The 18,907-nt window shown below is 38.9% G+C and overlaps 2 protein-coding genes across 2 annotated transcripts in view; both read right to left on the bottom strand.

Moving 5' to 3' along the window:
* The window catches only part of klhdc8b (kelch domain containing 8B), a 536,176-nt gene that overhangs the window by 512,867 nt on the left and 4,402 nt on the right, over window positions 1-18,907 (bottom strand). The window lies entirely within an intron of this gene.
* LOC115422625 (uncharacterized) overlaps window positions 15,006-18,907 on the bottom strand; it is a 32,631-nt gene continuing 28,729 nt past the window's right edge. The window contains exons 7-8 of the transcript XR_003935862.1: window positions 15,975-15,985; window positions 15,006-15,017 (exon numbers count right to left, since the gene is read on the bottom strand). The gene's annotated coding sequence lies outside the window, so the exon portion shown is untranslated. The remainder of the gene's footprint in view (window positions 15,018-15,974; window positions 15,986-18,907) is intronic.

Genomic DNA, 18,907 nt, shown 5'->3' with positions numbered 1-18,907 from the left:
GGCCCTTAGATGGAAGTATGAGGACAAAAAAAAAATAACAAGACGGAACACTCGATCAACAAAGAGTATTATACACACTCTACAGGAAGGAGTTTTCTTTTCACTGAAGTACTTCCAGTTTAAAATACCACATTAACACGAAGCACACGTTAGTCGGGGATTCTGTTAGCTCTTCGGGTAATGTGTCGCCCAACTTACGACAAACACGTTAAGTACATATATATTTCCTTCTTTTTTGAGTCTGTCTGCTCATGCAAAATGAAACGCGATTAATATAGATTAAAAATGAATGATATTTAATCATGATTAATCAAAATTAATCCACAGCAACCCTGTGATTAATCTGATTAAAAATTATTATCCTTTGACAGCACTACTAACATTAATTCTTGATTGAGATGTCAAGACTTACTGTTGAAATACAGAAAAATCAAGGTCAGGGGTCAAGTTTACTTATATAGCACATTTAACATACCATAAAGCACCCAAAGTTATAGATAAAATATAAGATATGTTAAAACTACTAAAAATAAGAATAAAAATATAAGAAAAATGTCCATTACTGTCATGTGTGACCGGTCTATTCCCTCTGCGTTGTGTTGTTGGATGAGCATTAACCCGAGACACAGTGATTTCATGCGGAGGCAGTCTCCATTTATTTACCCTGGACAACAGGATTATAAAAACAGTTAGCTGGGACGCTAAATCAGGCCCTGCACCCAGATCTACAATGACGAAAACATCATGTCAACACCGCACGGCATAGACAACAAAACCAACAAGTTCAACATCAAAGTAAACACAACTTAACAAACATGGATAAAACAAATAATAAGAAAAATCAGCAAATAAATGTACAAATACACGGGATATGACGATATCAATACTGACCTCTCGCCAGAGACAATATGAAAAAGGGGAGAGCGACGGGCACACAGGGAATTTATACACGAACACTACGGGGGGACACATGAAGAAGAAGTGGGTGTGGCTGGAGGACTAACACCCCAAACAAACTGTACAATAAGGAAGACACCAGGTATGTATAGACTATGAATGAAAATGACAATTTAACCCAATTTTGTGTAATTATATAATCATATATATTGAACGGGTTACACATGTATGTCATCCATCTCATCTTTTGACACATTAGAAGCCATGTTTCTTATCAGATCAGAGACACTTATGCAGCTTTACCTTTAATTCTAAACTGAACTGAAACATGTTTAGAATCAGGTCAAATCAGAGATGTAAGGATCAGAGGTTTCGGTGCTACAATTATTGTCAGAGAAATAATCGCGGTTTCTCGATTACTACGATTATTTTGCGTAAATTCATTTCACAACAGTACAGGCTGTCAGTTTTTATTCGAACTTTGAACATTCGTTCAAGCATGAGGTGAAAAGTTCAAATTGGAACTGTAATTACCTGTTTGAATGTCGGCTGTAGTCTCTACAGGCGCATCAGACTATTTGATGCAGTTTGCCTTGTGATCAAACAGAGCATGTTTACTGCATCAGTTCACAAGTTAACCCTCCCGAAACTTGTATGAGTCTGAACTGTTGGAGAAGAATGACCTTACTCTACCAAAGCTATGCAGTCAGATTGTTGTGAATGGGTTGTGCAATGGTAGCCTGAAGCTGCGTAGATGACGGTAGTGAACGCAAACTCTATAGAAACAAAAGTGAGTTCACATCGAAAAAAATATTTTCTGTCAAAACAATGCAAAAATATGCCCCCCCCCCCCCCAGCGAACCTTTGCTGGGTGAAATTCATTGTTAGGGATGTAACAATATAAAAATTTCATATCACGGTTATTGTGACTAAAATTATCACACTTATTATTATCGGGGTATTGTTGAAATTGTGTTTGTTTACTATACCCATGTTTGGTATCTTTTTTTCCAGCACAACTTCATCTATTTCATCTGTCTATTATTTTTTTTTCACTTTAACCTACTATATCAACATAAAAGGACCAAAAACACAAAAAATATATAAAATCCGATTTGAAAAATGTATATAATTTATCACATAAATAACACACAGATGCTTAACGAACCTTTTCAAAGGCTTTAAAAACGAATATTGGTTTGAAATATTAGGTATACACACTTAAAAATGTGTTTTCTCCGGAAAAGTGCGGTAATCAAACACGGTCATCAAGAAAATTAGAATTTAAACGGTAATACTAACGGTTGGCAATTTTATCACGGTTTATCGTTATACCGGTAATCATTACATCCCTATTCACTGTGCACTTTGTCGTGTCTGAACATAACGTTACTCTTCAATGACAACATGCATGCAGGCTGGGCTCATTTGCTAGCTTACCACCCACCTGAGGCAGAAGAAGTTGCTTTTACTCCACCGTGACATCATTATAACTCAAGGTCAAATCAGTGCTTTCATGCAGGAATTCACTTATAAGCCAATCCAAAAAACACTTCAATCCATAGTATCTAAAATACAATCTGCAGATCTCTGTGGCATGTGCATGTACGGTGTTGTGCTGTTGTGTATTTAAGTGTACAGGTTGATTCTGCAGCATCCACAGCCACCAACAGCCCTGAGTCATGGCAGAACAGAGACATTAAGGGACTTTCACAGCGGGACAAGTCACATCAAAGACAAAGCACTGCCCAGTTCCTCTTATAAAACTCCTCCTCTGTCCATTTTCCCAATTAACTCCTATTTTTCTCCACCAGTCCCTGTCACTCCGTCCACATCTGTGTATTGACCACATTGCATCCCTGTCTCTTTGTCTGTCTTTTCTATATGGCCGCAACAGGGCATCTGGGGACTAGCTGTGCCATTCAGCTGAATCTCCCCACCCAGCCCAGCAGTTTCCCAGCAGACGTTGCTTTCTTCCTTAAATAGATAGGATGTAAGGCCGAATTAAGAGCAGAACCGCAGAGGGAGGGAAGACAGAGAATAAACAGGGAGTGAAGCCAGTGAGGGCGGGCGATAAGAGCAGAAGAGGGAGAGGAACACTAATGGGTGGGCCGCGGGGTAGTAACAAAAAGGATAAGAATGCCAAATATGGACCAAAAATACACTCAGCTGGCACGGTTATATTGACTGTGGCAGTAAAAGCACAATCTAATAACAAAATGTGAGGCAAGTATGGAGGAGGTGAGGTGGAAAGAGAGAGGAAAGGACAAATGATTAAAAAACAGAATCAAACAGATGATACGTTAATATTACGCTCATCCCTGCAGGCATGTAGAACTACTCTTACAAGAGGGTGAATATAACATATTAACCCAGTGCTTTCCGACTTTTTTTGGTTCGTGACCCCATTTTAACATCACAAATTTCTGGCGACCCCAGACATTCAAAACAAAGACTTTTTTTTATTTTTGCTCAAATTAACTTGATTTGGTCCTGTAATAGTTTGCTATACTATGTAAATAAACGTTAATTTTAGAGGACATTTAGTCTATGTAATGTATATTATTATGGACAGACGTAGAAAAGCCAGGTGTAGATTACGGCATAAAGGGAGAATTTTATTTTCCTTGGTCAGGATATGTACAGTCAGTCCAGCTTGGATTTACAAGGCTGACAATTAATACTGAACAAACAAGAACTCAAACTATGAATTATGAAAGAGCTGCAGCATCTGAAACCGACCACAATGAACATTTGGCAGATAAGCAGTACCACAGTGCTTCAGTTTCACACTCACAGTTTGTCTTTTATGTATTGTGATTGTCTCTCTCAATTCACCATATATTTTTATTATTTTTTTTTTTTTTTTTTTAATCAGTTACTAAAAATTTCAGGCGACCCCACATGGGGTCCTGACCCCAAGGTTGAAAGAAACTGCATTAACCCATAAAAACCCAAACATCCACTGGTGACCAAAATAATTTACTAATATAAAAAGTTAGATAACTGTTGAGCCATTAATTCTATCAATACATGTAAATAATTGGTGTAAAATACAGTTTGTCATCTTTTCATGGTTATCAGATATGACCCATTTGGACGTTCAGAGGCTCCGCAGTGAGCATGGAAACACTGTCATCTTCTACAACATTAATTCACCAGTAAAACCCATAGAGTTGGATCAATGACAGTGGATGGAGATGCTTGGTTTATGTTCAGTTAATAATATATTTTACCGAAAAAGTCATTTTTTCTTCTGTTTTTGACACAATACCCCTCAACTTTAACTGAGCTTTTATGAAAATCTACATGATCAGTGAATTAAATATAAGAAAATACCTGATTCTCACTTAAGAATGCAAAATACTGAGCATAATATTAGAACAAATATTGATAAATTGCTTAAGAAAAGTTAAAAATAAAGGAAAAAATCATTTGGGAACTGCCACAAAAATAGCATTGGGTCTTTATGAGTTAATGATCCACGTGTTTCTTCATTTTATGCGGTAGGAAAAATAAGTAAGACGAACATGCAAGTGAGAGCTCCTATGACAGAAGGAGTTATTTCTTATATCAACCTTACATTTGTTTTTACCAACAAAGAAAAAAACAACAACTGAACAGTTTTATTTCTTTAAACTGCAGTCAGGTCCAGTTGTTGTTTATTGCTGAGACAAAGAAAGGAAAATTCAACAAAATATACAAGTGGGGTTACAAGTGAAGAGTGTTTTAAAGAAACTGAACTTACTTCCTAACACTATTAAAAAATAATGTTAAAACTTAAAAATGTCTCAGTGGGAATGAGGGGAAGCACTTTTTCAGTCCTTGTTTAAAAAGGGTTTTTTTCTGACTTGTTAACCGCAGCTTACACAGACCATAACTCAAACAGCAAAAAAAGCAATGAATAAAAAAAAATAAACACCATCTCTGAGGAAAGACCCTTATATTTGTGTTGTAAAAAATAATCTTGTGGAGTATCTTTGTTTTAAAAGGCCCTTGAGAGTCCAGAGCCATTGCCTGGTCCAGGTTTTTCCTGATATTCACTAAAGGTTATTTTCACAGTCTGCAGGCTGTTCTGTATTATGAAGGCCATCTGTTATGCTCTGTATAGACTACTTTTAACATTCATTGAGTAATGGCTGCTGGTATCTTAACTCAGGGGTGTCAAACTCATTTTAGTTCAGGGGCCACATTCACCCCCAATATGATCTGAAGGGGGCCGGACCAGTCAATTAATAACATAATAATACAAAAATAATGTTAACTCCAAACATTTCAATGTGTTTTATAGTGAAAAAAGTAAAATTACATTATGGAAACGTTTACATCTATAAACTGTCCTTTTAAAAATGTGAATAACATGAACAACCATGAAAAGACTGAAATTTATTAAGAAAAATAAGTGCAATTTTAACTATATTTTGCCTCTGCTTATCATTTGTAAATGTGCATTACAACTTACAGATCACAATGGATCTGCGAATTGACAAAATATTTTAGTAACTGGCAGAAAATGGAAAATTGCACATTCTTCTATTAACACAGTTCTGGTTTTTCCATATTTTTTGTGAAAGGCTAGTTTGTAAATTTACACACTTTCATGTAATTTCACTTTTTTGCACTAAAACTGAGGAAAAATTTGGAATTGTCATTATTTGTAGGTTTTTATGGTAGTATTTTACTGATCTGACCCACCTGAGACTAAAGTAGAGCTTTTTATGGCCCCTAAAGTAAAACGACTGACTGATAATATTTTGAATGTAACTTTTGCATTTCAATAATTCATCCCACAGGCCGGATAAGACCCTTTGGCGGGCTGGATTTGGCCCCCTGGCTGCATGTTTGACACCTGTATCTTAACTGTTCCTCTGAGAGATCCCTTTGTCCTTCCAAAACTGGTCCAATTTGTTTGAGAAAACCTGAGAAGGACCAGAACGGAAGACTGATAAGGATGGGAGGGTTAAGATGCTCAGGTATTTATCATGAAATATCTAAGATAAAAAGCTTTGCACAATAACATAGTCATATATACACTATATGGACAAAAGTATGTGGACGCGTTGAATTCAGGTGTTTCTTTTCTAACAGGGTCTGTACGGTGGCTGACAAGGGCCAAACACACTGCAACGGCCAAATGCATCTCAGTTCAGCGAAAACAGCTGCAAGTACAGAAACGATGCAAATTCACAAACTCAAACATGAGTCTAAACGAGGTACAAAAAGAGGAACGTGGTGCAAATAAAAAAATGTGCAGCAAGAAACAAAAACAAATGCACAATCATCGAATGCTTTTAAGTGTCTCAGTCCAGATACACACACACAGACACTGAGACATTCCAGTATTATGGTATAGAAGATAACCATAATGTATGGTGCCATATTTGTTAGTTAGGCTGAGTACTCTATATATTTATTAGTGCTGTCAAACTATTAAAATTTTTTAATCAGATTAATCATAAGGTTGCTGTGGATTAATTTCAATTAATCACAACTAAATACCATTCATTTTGAATCTATAGTAATCGCATTTCATTTTGTATGAGCAAACTCAAGAAAGAAGGGAATATATATGCACTTAACGTGTTTATTAAATACCTTTAACAGTTTCAACAAAACAACTTGAAACAGCTGTTCAGTCTTGGTTTTTTTGTCCTCATATTTCCATCCAGAGGACCAACGTGATGTTTAGCATCTTCCATCTTTACGGGTTGGTTCTGCTGCCTGTCACTACCAGATCAACTGCCTATTTGCTCATGTGCAACAGTAACTCTCCTTTAACAAACTGACCCAAATACGTTGCCAGAGACGGTCAGAGTTATTCTGTACTGCAGATGGGTTAATTGAGTTAAAAAAATTTTAATCAGCTTAATCATGATGATGGATTAATCTGCGTTAATGTGTTAATTTTGACAGCCCTAATATTTATATAATATTTTTATGGCTAGTAGGGCTGTTTGATTTGGTGGAAAAGTCATATTGTGTGTATTGTGGACAACACTGTGACTTGTAATAGTGACATAAGGTTATTTACTTGGTTATCAAAGAAAAAGCACAATTATTGCATTATTTCTATACATTTTTTAAGTCAAGCACAGAAGTTTAGACTTTTCTTCGAGTTGTGACTTTGATTTTGTGTATTTTACTGGTACCTACAGCCTTTTGTGAGTATAGACTTGCACATGTTTACATTGTGATTATGATAATGACTTGATCAGCTGTGTATTTGAGAGTTTGATGTCCATCAGTCCGTCTGACCAATGAGGCACACAGACTGAACAGAAGAGCCCAGAGCATTGGCATGGGATGGGTAAAACACTCACACTAGGGATGCACTGATACCACTTTTTTCCAGACCGAGTACGAGTACTTACATTTGAGTACTTGCGGATACCGAGTACCGATACAAGTACTTAATAATCCCATTCCAGTTCTTAGTTCCTTCTGTAAATGTGTTTTATTGTTGTTGTCATTAGTCTGACTGGAACAAGGTGCTGCTACTGACATTTAATGTGTTGGAATGAGCATTTCTCAATTAATCCACCAGAGGGTGCCACTCTTAATTAACCATACTGGACAAATACCACGAAGAAGAGTAAAGTTTTTGAGAAGAAGAAAGTAAGTAATAACAAACATGGAGACGACAGAGGTAACACTAATGTGGATACTAATGTTGCAGCATTTTTGCTGGTAACGTTTAAAAGCAAAGCTTCAGCAGGTAGAGAAAAGATAAATGAGCGATAAGTATCATTTTCCCTTCTGCTGGCTGTGGTCTGCACCGCTCCGTACCCCCAGCTCAGCCCTGGGTAGTTGTCATAAATCTGTCAGTAGTTTTTCTCTAACTCACACAGTCGCTCTTTGAACAGATCCTCTACCTCCACGGTTCCTGCTGGTATTCTCCATCTGGGTACGCATCCGCGAGCACCTGGAAGACGGCTGGAATGTACGCAGAGGACGGACAGAATGCTCTGTCCGTATCCATCTGTGTCTTTAACGTTACTTGCAGTCAGCGTTACTTTTATCACCGTCATTTATTTTGAAAAATTTCCACACTCTTCACACCCCCCACACATTATTCCATCGCCGCATACCTGCTGCACTGAACTGTGAATGTCATACGGCCGTAAGTGGTATCGGTGCATTTGTATCAGATTACTTTTACGAGTACGAATACGAGTACACACACTGAGTATTGGAGCTGATGCCCCATACTGGTATCGGATCGATGCATCCCTAACTCACACCCACTGACACTAACAGCTGCTAAAAAAGAAGCACAGATGTTGATAAGAGCGAGACGCAAAAGCACCGTCAAATTAACACTGTCTGGCTCTCTGCATCACACCTATAGAGAAATGAAGAAGTGTCATTGGCCTCCAGAGGCCTGCAAATCCACTCCAGCATGCACCCCGAAGGGCCAAAAGAACAGGACACTGGGGGCCCTTAATGAAGTGTCAAGAAGAAGACGGGCATAATGAGTGGGAGAGGAAAAATAAGAAGGGGGGGGTGTGGTGTGGTGTGGTGTGGTGAGAGAGGTACAGTAAGGCTGAGGAAACCTGAGAGTAAATGAAAATGATGAAAGCAGCACTTTGCTCATTGCATACATAATAGCTCTGGGGTGGAAAAGCCAAAGAGATTTTCTCCCTACACTTCTCTTTCACAGCGTATCAATTAATCCTTGGAGGATTATTCCATCTGCATTCCAATCATTACATTCACACGTCACGCTCTCAGTGGACACATGTGACAGGTCCACACTACAGGAAATGGTGCCAGGCGTTTTTTTTCTCCACTATTTCCTAACATCCACATGATCAAAATTAGCTTTCTCAAGGGTTGTCAACTTCTCTCACGTCAGGAGTGAGTATCAAAGCTGATGATTCTGGTGACAGCGATCATCTAAAGTGATTAAATCGCAATCAGCAATTCCATGTGCTGATGTATCTCTGTGCTACTGGCAAACTTGAAATAATACCCATGATTCCATGTGGCAGCAGCCACGCAGAGCAATCATGCCACGACCTGCTTTCCTCTGTGTGCTTCTGGCAAACATGAAAGTGGAGGCAATCATAAGAAATAATCAGAGTGATGTCTGTACGGAGCTGGCTTCTCTGCAGTCTCTCCTGTCAAAGTACTGGACTACTTTAAGCCCTTCCTGTGGTTGTTTCTGTGTTTCCATCCTGCCACAAGGACATTATGGTGAATTATTCAACTGCTCTGCCCTGACGGTGATGTCTGCAGTTTAGTTCAGCAATGTCAAGTTTGCAAGTTTAGCCTCTGCAGTTACTAAATACTTCAAGGCTGTCCTGTTGATAGCATGCTCTCACATTATCGTTTTGTTACTATTTTGTTACTGTTCTGATTTATTTATTTGTATTTGTCCTGTGCAAATCTTCATTTAAGAACCTTAATCAAGATTTTTTTTCCAGAGTGTTTTATTTGTCTTTAGGCATGTAAAAACAATGCAATTACTATTTTAATATTTTATTTATGAACCTATTTTTCATGGCGTTACAAAATGTCCACCATACCTTTAACTTTTGAAGCAAAGAAATGTGTATTTAACAACATTGGAAAATGATATCCTGTGGGAAGACTATGCAATTAAACATATTTAATGCTCCTAATCTGATGTTTTCTCACATTTTAACATATTCTAATACTAGTTGTTACTCACTTAATGGAGATATTATGCAAACAAAACCCAAAACAACTGTTAATTACACCCTAAGAACAATTAGCAATTGATTTACACTAAAACATGTTACTGCGGATCAATTGATTAACAGTAAAGTGAAAGTAATGGTATGAATTGAAGTTGAAATACAGCCAGTGATGCATGGCGTCCAATTTAGTGGATCTGAATAATTGCAAATTTCGTCCAATATGAAATAAATAACTGCAGTTTTAACACAGATATTAATCCTTTGATGTTACTGGATGCTAGCATATTTTTCTACCTACAGGGGTGTCCTGATATAGAAGGATTTACAAGATATTCCTGGGATGTTCAGCATTTCTGACTTCCTGTCAGCCATCTTGGCTATGAGTAAAAAAAAAAAAAAAAAAAAAAAAAAAACAAAAAGAAGCACTTCCCATGACTGGCCAATAGGTGACAGTGTATGGGATCATGTGCAAGGGTCCCACTGTGTTGGCAAGTAAAATGTCAAAACCCATAAATATACAGGAGAACAGCTTTTGAAGAGCTGTCCACTCTACTGACCACTATGCATGAGAGGGTTAATATGTACTGCAAGTTACATACTGACAGAAACTTTAACATAGTCAAATCTTTTCCAAATGGTACAAAAGCAAAAAATAAGTTTCAATTTTAAATATGTGGGTTTTATGCTGTAAGCGTAAACAGGTTTCATGTTTTGTTTTGGGTTTTTTTTTTCATTCTACACGCACTACAGGGTGTATCAGAAAAAAAGTAGACTCAGAAAAAAACAACATAAAACCAAAATGCAAAGACATTTTGAAAATCTGGTCATATGTGTTTATTGACCATGTGATTCTCCCTTGATTGACACCAGTGTCTTGGGTCAGTTTTCACACTTCAATGTACAATGCTAATTTGAAATGTGCAAAATAAAAATCTTTTGCGCATGGAGGTGTAAGGGTTAATATGAGATCTGTCACCATGGATGACAAGTTCCATTGGTCTTTTACTTGCATACATAAAACAGGAAAAAAAATAATGACATGTTAACCCCCTACCATTGATACAAAGATTTCATACATCAGTGAGAAACTGAAAATTAATAGCAAAATTTGCTCATTGAGTCAAGATTTAGGTTTTACACTTTAGGATTTTAACTGAAGGCACACACCTATTTTAAGGATTCCAGCATGTTTAGTCTTCCACATGGGCCTGTTTCTAGCCATGAAAATTTGTGCCCTCCTCAACATATCTGTCCCCTGTCCTGCCTCAGGAGTTCCACTTCAGCTGTGATGATGCAATGAATGACGTATGCTGACGGAAATGTTTAAAATTTCAAATGGTCAGCTCCAAACAACCTTAAAGAATCCTCACTAACAGCATTAACCCCTTGCGTTTGCCATGAGAGACTCAAACCTGTCGTTAATGTGAAATCCTTGTATTAATGGTAGGGGGTTAACATGTCATTATTTTTTTCCTGTTTTAGACCAATGGAACTTATCATCCATGGTGATAGATCTCATATTAACCCTTACACTTCCATGCCTAAAAGACTTTTATTTTCCACAATTCAAATTAGTGTTGTTCACTGAAGCATGAAAACTGACACTGGTGTCAATCAAGGGAGAATTAAATGGTCAATAAACACATAAGACCAGATTTTCAAAACGTCTTCACATTTTGGTTTTATGTTGTTTTTCTGAGAGTCTACTTTTTTCTGATACACCCTGTATTACTGTTACATAAGACGCCTCTGGAATCAAAGCATCAGGTTTAATTATACCAGTGTTCTGTGCCACCCCGATGGTCAGCCAGCCACAAAAGCCAGTCAGATGCAAACCCCTCCGGACCCAGCTGAGCTTTAGGCTTTGAAGCTTCTTTCTTTTGGTTAACATTTAAGTTAATTTCTTTTAGTTTGGCCTGGGGGTGGCCGGTGGTCAAACTTTTCATTTTAAATTTAGCTGAATAAGTTCTTTTCTGTTAGGGAGGGGGAGCAGCTTCTACGTCCCTATAGGGGGTAGCCTACCTTCCCCCTCCATTTTATTACCTCCGCCAAGGAGGTTATGTTTTTGCCAGGGTTTGTTTGTTTGTCTGTCTCTCTGTCTGTCTGTCTGTCTGTCCGTTAGTGTGCAACATAACTCAAAAAGTTATGGACAGATTTTGATGAAATTTTCAGGGTTTGTTGGAAATGGGATAAGGAAGAAATGATTAAATTTTGGTGGTGATCAGGGGTGGGGGGCCCACGGGGGGGCCCATTTCCAACAAACCCTGAAAATTTCATCAAAATCTGTCCATAACTTTTTGAGTTATGTTGCACACTAACGGACAGACAAACAGACAAACAAACAAACAAACAAACAAACAAACCCTGGCAAAAACATAACCTCCTTGGCGTGGGGGGGCCCACAGGGGGGGCCACTGATCAGCCTTGGCAGAGGTCTGCGCTCTCCGAGTGCTTCTAGTTTATTTTTGCCGGCACCTCCAGGTCTTTTTGGTTCATTGAGTTCATTTTGGGCATGAATTGCCTTTTGAGTTTGTTATTTTCTTAAAAGACTTCATTGTTGATTCATTAGGTTACTTTTGTTTAACTTAATAAAATCCTTAAAGTCATTTAATTTCTATGGTGTCCTTTCTTTATGTTGGGGTCTCCATTCCTTTTGAGCTGACCTACTTTCTTATTGTTTGGAGACCGCAACAGTTACTAATGCACTAATGGTACAATACCAGTCAAAAATTTGGACACACCTTCTCAATCAATGGTTCTTCATTGTTTTCATTACTTTTTACATTGTAGATTAATACTGAAGACGTCCAAAAAAATGAGAGCACATATGGTGTTATGTAGTAAGCCAAACAAACAAACCGTAATACAGGGTTATTCAAAAAGAATGAACTGATTTCATTAGGCAATATTTTAATAAGGAAAAGCAATAGAAAGCTATAGCCAAGTCGCAAGTATTCTACTCGCAATCAGCTTTTATTTCCTGTCTTACAAGTGTCCAATGTGTCCACCACCTGCAGCACTGACAACATCAGTGTGATAAGAGGATTCCTCCCAGATGTGTATCAGCATATCGCGATCCACAAAGTTGATCGCTGTTGTTATTCGCTGTTTAAGGTCATCGAGGTTAGTGGGTAGCGGTGGAATATAAACATGATGTTTTACATATCCCCACAAGAAAAAAATCACACACAGTGAGGTCTGGGGATCTCACAGGCCGAGCACAAAGAGCAAGGTCATGGGCCCCCTTCTGACCAATCCATTGTTCCTGGAGCCCCTGTGGCATCCATTCAAAACTTAGAAAACTCCTCTTTCAAATGGTCACTGACTCATTCCATGACGATGCTTGAGAACTGAAGCAATGCGTCATGAAATCAGTTCATTCTTTTTGAATAACCCTGTATGAATCAGAACATTAGTCAAACAGGGCTGTTCACTAAATAGATCTGAGTACCCCCCTCCAAAACTTAACTGGTGACAAGGTAATAAATTAATACAATAATAAACCATTGCATGCATAGGTGTATCCTTACTTTTGACTGGTACTGTATATAAAACAGGTGACTAGAGCCCAGCATTAATCGGGCTGATTATAGCTTATCACCGATTAATCAACATCAGCCAATATGTAGCCGATTTATTAACTTTTTTACTTTTTTGCTGTGGACATACTGTCACTCACTGCTCCTGTGTGTGTGTGTGTGTGTGTGTGTGTGTGTGTGTGTGTGCGTGTGTGTGTGTGTGCGCGCGCTGCCCGGAGAGTTAGAGGAACAGTGAAGCCTGTCAGTTTCACTTTCACTTCTGCTCGGACAATCAGGCTACCACCCCCACCACACACACACACACACACACACACACACAATCACGGAATCACATACCGATACCCCCCCCCCCCCCCCCCCCTTCCGACAAGGATGGACCGCTAATCCCCCCCGCTCCATCCCCCACCCCCCCGTCCAAAAATCACAGACCGCTACTCCCCATTCCGACCTGTTCCCACCCCCCACCCCTGTCCGAAAATCCCTCACAGTTTCATTCTGCAGACATGCCTGGGTATTAATAGTGTAGGGGGAGACTGGGGACAGTTGTAACACGGGTTAGTTGTAACTCTTGCAATTGCTCTAATCAGGAACAACTTAGGACTCACCTAATTCACTCTGCACATGCTCAGTTTAGTCCTTAGTCTACATGAGAAGTTGTAGTGCCGTGAGGCAGACACATCAAAATTTGTGAGGGAAAACATAATTTTGGGGTAGTAATATTTTTTACTCTAATTATTTTTGTGATTGCATAGTTTGCTTTGTAGTTGGACTCATTAAAAGTAGGTGTCGCTTACATTTTAAAGAATGATTTACCAAACAATTTTTATGTCACTACTACTATAAATTATTGACACATCTTTTCCAAAAGTCTGCTCTCCCCAGCATAAAAACTACCACATCTACAACCTGTGGTTCCCCACAGGTCACATACTAGTCTAATATAAGACTATTATACAGCATTTGAAAGTTGTGTAAATTATATTTGTGAGATAAACAAAGGTTTATGCAACTGTTAATCCACCTGTCCACAATTATCTAATATAAGATTATTATATCCTGTGTAAATCAATGTTCTTATTTCATATATCGGCCAATATATCGGTTATCGGCCAATATCGGATATCGTCCGATATAAGGGATATCTGCTTTTTTTAGCCCCCAATATCGGTATCGGCATTGGCCCTGAACATCCCATATCTGTCGGGCTCTACAGGTGACACAGTGGTGCAATGATTAGCACTCATGCCTCACACCAAGACGGTCCTGGGTTTGGTTCCAACACCAGTCGATGGGGGTGGGACCTTTCTGTGTGGAGTTTGCATGTTCTCCCCGTCTGCGTGGGTTCTCTCCGGGCACTCCGGCTTTCTCCCACCATCCAAAGACATTAATCTAAATTGCCCATAGGTGTGAATGTGAGAGTGACTGTCTCTATATGTCAGCCCTGCAATGAAGTGGTGACATGTCCAGGGTGTACCCCGCCTTTACCCATAAAGTAGTTGGGATAGGCTCCAGCGACCCCCGTGACCCTAATGAGGATAAAGCGGGTTCAGATAATAATGAATGAATGTATATTAAACAGCTACTGTCCAGGCCTCCACAGATCCCCCCTTCTTGTGTATAGGTCAGTGGCCCCTAAATGAAGGGAATCATGTAAACAATAAAATCGATTTAAATAATAAGACACCTGCCATCCCACTCAAACCTGTCCGGTGTGAGCAGCTACATTCCCCTTAACCTATCCACAAACAAAACCTACTGTCTGTGCTGCCTGTTGTTTTAATTAATATGGCAACGATCCGCCAACATGTGGGCCAGCCCCAAGCAGAAACCAGCTCACACACTGGGTGAAGTCTGCACCATCTCACATGCACTTAAGCCCACATGCAAACAAGACCACTGAAAGACCCTCCATTTCATCCTTTTCCAGCCTTCACTCACACAGCATGATCAAAACACAGCATTTTAAAAAAGGAACTAATTTTCTGGTGCCTGCTTGAGCTGCTTAAAAGCTTCATAACACCATGCAGTGGCAGAGCGGAGGTTTATGCATCTTTGCACAATATAGGGTGCTAGAGGGTTGGCAGGGTGGTGGGTAAGCTAGTGCAGCTGCTGAAGACTAGAAAGTAAGATGGGATATACAGGGTGTCCCATAAGTCTCCATACATAGGAGACATACAGGGGTTGGACAAAATAATGGAAACACCTTAAAACATCAACAAAATATAATTTAATATGGTGTAGGTCTGCCTTTTGCGGCAATTACAGCCTCAATTCTCCGAGGTATTGATTCATACAACTTGTGAATTGTTTCCAAAGGAATTTTAAGCCATTCTTCAGTTAGAATACCCTCCAACTCTTTTAGAGACGATGGCGGTGGAAATCGACGTCTTACTTGAATCTCTAAAACTGACCATAAATGCTCAATAATGTTGAGGTCTGGGGACTGTGCCGGCCATACGAGATGCTCAACTTCATTAGAATGTTCCTCATGCCATTCTTTAACAATTCTAGCTGTATGGACTGGGGCATTATCATCTTGAGGTGAAGGTGTTTCCATTATTTTGTCCAACCCCTGTAATACATTCCATACATATATGGTTCTAACATGTATTTCTTTATATTTCAGATAACCCAAAAAATGCATTTGAATAAAGAGCAACGAATTGAAATCATCCTGATGGCCGGTTCAGCAAGCAGTCGTATGGTTGCAAGCGCATTTAACAGAAAACATAGGACGAGTATCACACACGACACTGTGGCAAAACTTATTGTCAAGTTCAAAAAAACAGGAAGTGTTTTGGATCAATTTGTTCCCGACAAAATTTCAGTCATATAGAGCATATTATATAAATAAAAATGGTTTATGTCAAGAAACGTTTATGTTTCCTGTGTATGGAGACTTATGGGACACCCTGTAGTCTCATCTGTGACCTCGGCATACACCTGGCACCATGAAAATGGGAGGTTACGGAGATTAACCCACAAAGACCAAAACATCCACCGTCGACCAAAACCGTCTACTGATCTGAAATGTTTAAGAACTTCTGATCCACTAATTCTATCAATACATGGAAATAATTGGTGTAAAATGCAGTTTGTCATCTTTACATGGTCCTCAGATATGACCCATTTGGACGTTCAGAGGCTCCATAGTTACCATGGAAACACTGTCATCTTCTACAACATTGATTCACCAGTAAAATCCATGGAGTTTAATAAATGACAGTGGATGGAAACACTTGTTTTTATGTTCAGTTAATGATATAATTTGCTAAAAAACGTCGCTTTTTCTTCCGTTTTCACTGTTTTCGATATAATATCCCACAAATTTAACGAGTTTTTATGGACATCTACATGATCAGTAGGGGTGCAATGGTACACGTCGGACCGTCGGACCGTTCGGTACGCCCCTCACGGTTCGGTACAAGCATGCACCAGCTCTAATTCTTAACCAGATGACGGACAAACCAAATATCTTTCACACTTTGCCAAAGGTATTTAACGGTAAACTTCCTAAGTCCTTACTGTGAGGCTGAGAATGCTGTTATCATATTAGGGAATGTAAATCAATACAATGTTTGATGTTATAAGTATAATTTGCTTTATTTCATTTTACCTCCTTTAGATGGGAGTTGTGCTGCCATGATGAACTTGTTGTGTAAATTCATCCATTTTCTCCTGATTTGTGTGTCTGAAAAGTGTCCCAATTAGAATGTTCAAAAGACATGTAGCCTGAAATATTTACTTGGGTGACTTTGGGATGAAAGACTCATGTCATAATCTGTGCTCGCTTTCATTTCTCCTACTGAAAGGAATAGAACAGGAAATCACTCATCAGTGGTCTGTATTTCTAACTAGGAACCATTAAATTAGCCGCAGTGGGCTGAACACGGGAGAAAATTGTCGATATGCACACCAAACTCCATCCTCGGTTATTTTTATCTCACAACAATACAGGAGTTCCAATTACTTACAATCATCCATGCAAAGATAATGAAGGTAACGCACAGTGTAGTGTAGCGTAGCGGTCAACAGAAAATATCCCTCCTGACGTTCACCCCATGCCATGTTCAAAAGCCAGCCCATGAGAACAGGTGGGTGCAATTACAAGTAATCATGGATCACACACCCCCACCCCAGCACCAGTGCAGTGTACACACACAAACCAAACCCACAAATACAAACAGGAAATTTACATATGGCTCCTCTTGGTGTGTGTGAACATTTAAATGGAAAAGTGCTAATTTTAATTCAAATATAAATATTTATATAATTACCAAATTTCTTATTTTTCTCTTTATAGGTCCTAACACAGTAAATCACCCTGACGGAATATTTTAGAGACAATTTGACAGATTAGTGTTGCTAAATGACCCAAATTTTTACTTTTAAATTCATTTTTGCTTTAGTTGAACCATAAGGGATTATCCAAATCAAGGAGCTATTTTATGTTGAAATAAATGTTGGAATGGCAATCAATTAAAGTTCGCTCTCTGACGGGACATTACTGTGTTCTGACCCTAATATTTTCATTTTCACTCGTTTGTGGTTTTTCTACCTGTCTTTTTCTCTGCACTTGCTTGTTGTATGTTGCTGCTGTTAACTGTGAAATTTCCCCACAGTGGGATAAATAAAGTCTTATCTTATCTTATATTACAGTCTGTCTTGGTTTCAAACCGATTAAAATAAAACAAACCGTGTTACACAGTTAATGTATTAGTAAAAATAGCCTTCTCCCTTTTAAACTCATCTTGTTTGTTTAAATTTCAGATCTGTCAAGACAAATTCACATATCAAACTAAAGTCTGCGCAAAAGATGTGCAGATTTACTAGATTCATAAGTGGTATTGGTGGGGGGTCTGGGGGTCCTCCCCCAGAAAATTTTTAAAGCTTCAGCTCAGTTTTGGTGCTCTCTGGTTAATTTTAAAGGGTATGAAAACCTTTGAAGCAAGTGAAAATAATAACTAGAAGAAAACCAATATCGTGTTCTCTTTTGATTGGAAGAAATTACGTCAACTGAAACAGAAATTATATTCCGTTCCAGATACTCTCTGAGGGTATTTAAAATACAGTGACTTTGCAAATACCAAGGGTGTTACTCATTCATTCAATGTTATCTTCGTCCTGTACCACACAGATAGAAATAAGATGCTAAACGGGTCAAAATAAAGCACTTATGCAGTCGGGCGCATAACCGCGTAAGGCCGCGGTGCGAACAGCCGCACGCACGAGAAGGGCACATACACACAAACACAAACATACACACTAGTCATATACCGGCAAGAGGAGATAAGCTATGAACCCAAACATGAAGGTACATGTAGATCAGTTGTGTCTTCTTCCCTTTTCGCTGTGGTTCTTTCATAATGAAAGCTACTTGTTAGCACTAAACTAAAGTTAGTCTGGAGGCTGAACTTCGGTAAAGCTGAACTTGTCCATGTGTTTCTGAGGCACAGAATGAGCAGCGTTTCCTTCCAAAGAGAAATAGTCATCATCCTCCCGACATAAAACTAAAGAAGTCATCTTATTATCATCACCGTTAAACCTATCAGCCCCCTGTGCGTGGCATGCCTGTGTTAAACACCTGCAGATTCAGGACAGCAGACTCAGGACAGGATCGCGGTACCAACTGGACTCCGCAAAACACGTGGGGAAGTTACTTCAATATGACTTTTTTCCCCCCTCAATTTTTCCATTTGACGGAAATCCATCATGGTGACGGAGAACTTTAATCCCTGCTATATTCATCATTATTAGTATATGTTATCCCGTACTAAATTTAAAAAATGATTGGGTTTCCTGGTGTGT

This window comes from Sphaeramia orbicularis, chromosome 7 (assembly GCF_902148855.1).
Source record: "Sphaeramia orbicularis chromosome 7, fSphaOr1.1, whole genome shotgun sequence".
In the NCBI taxonomy this organism is placed as follows: Eukaryota; Metazoa; Chordata; class Actinopteri; order Kurtiformes; family Apogonidae; genus Sphaeramia; species Sphaeramia orbicularis.
The sequence above is the reverse complement of the archived record's forward strand: the minus strand, read 5'-3'. Positions and strand labels throughout refer to the sequence as shown.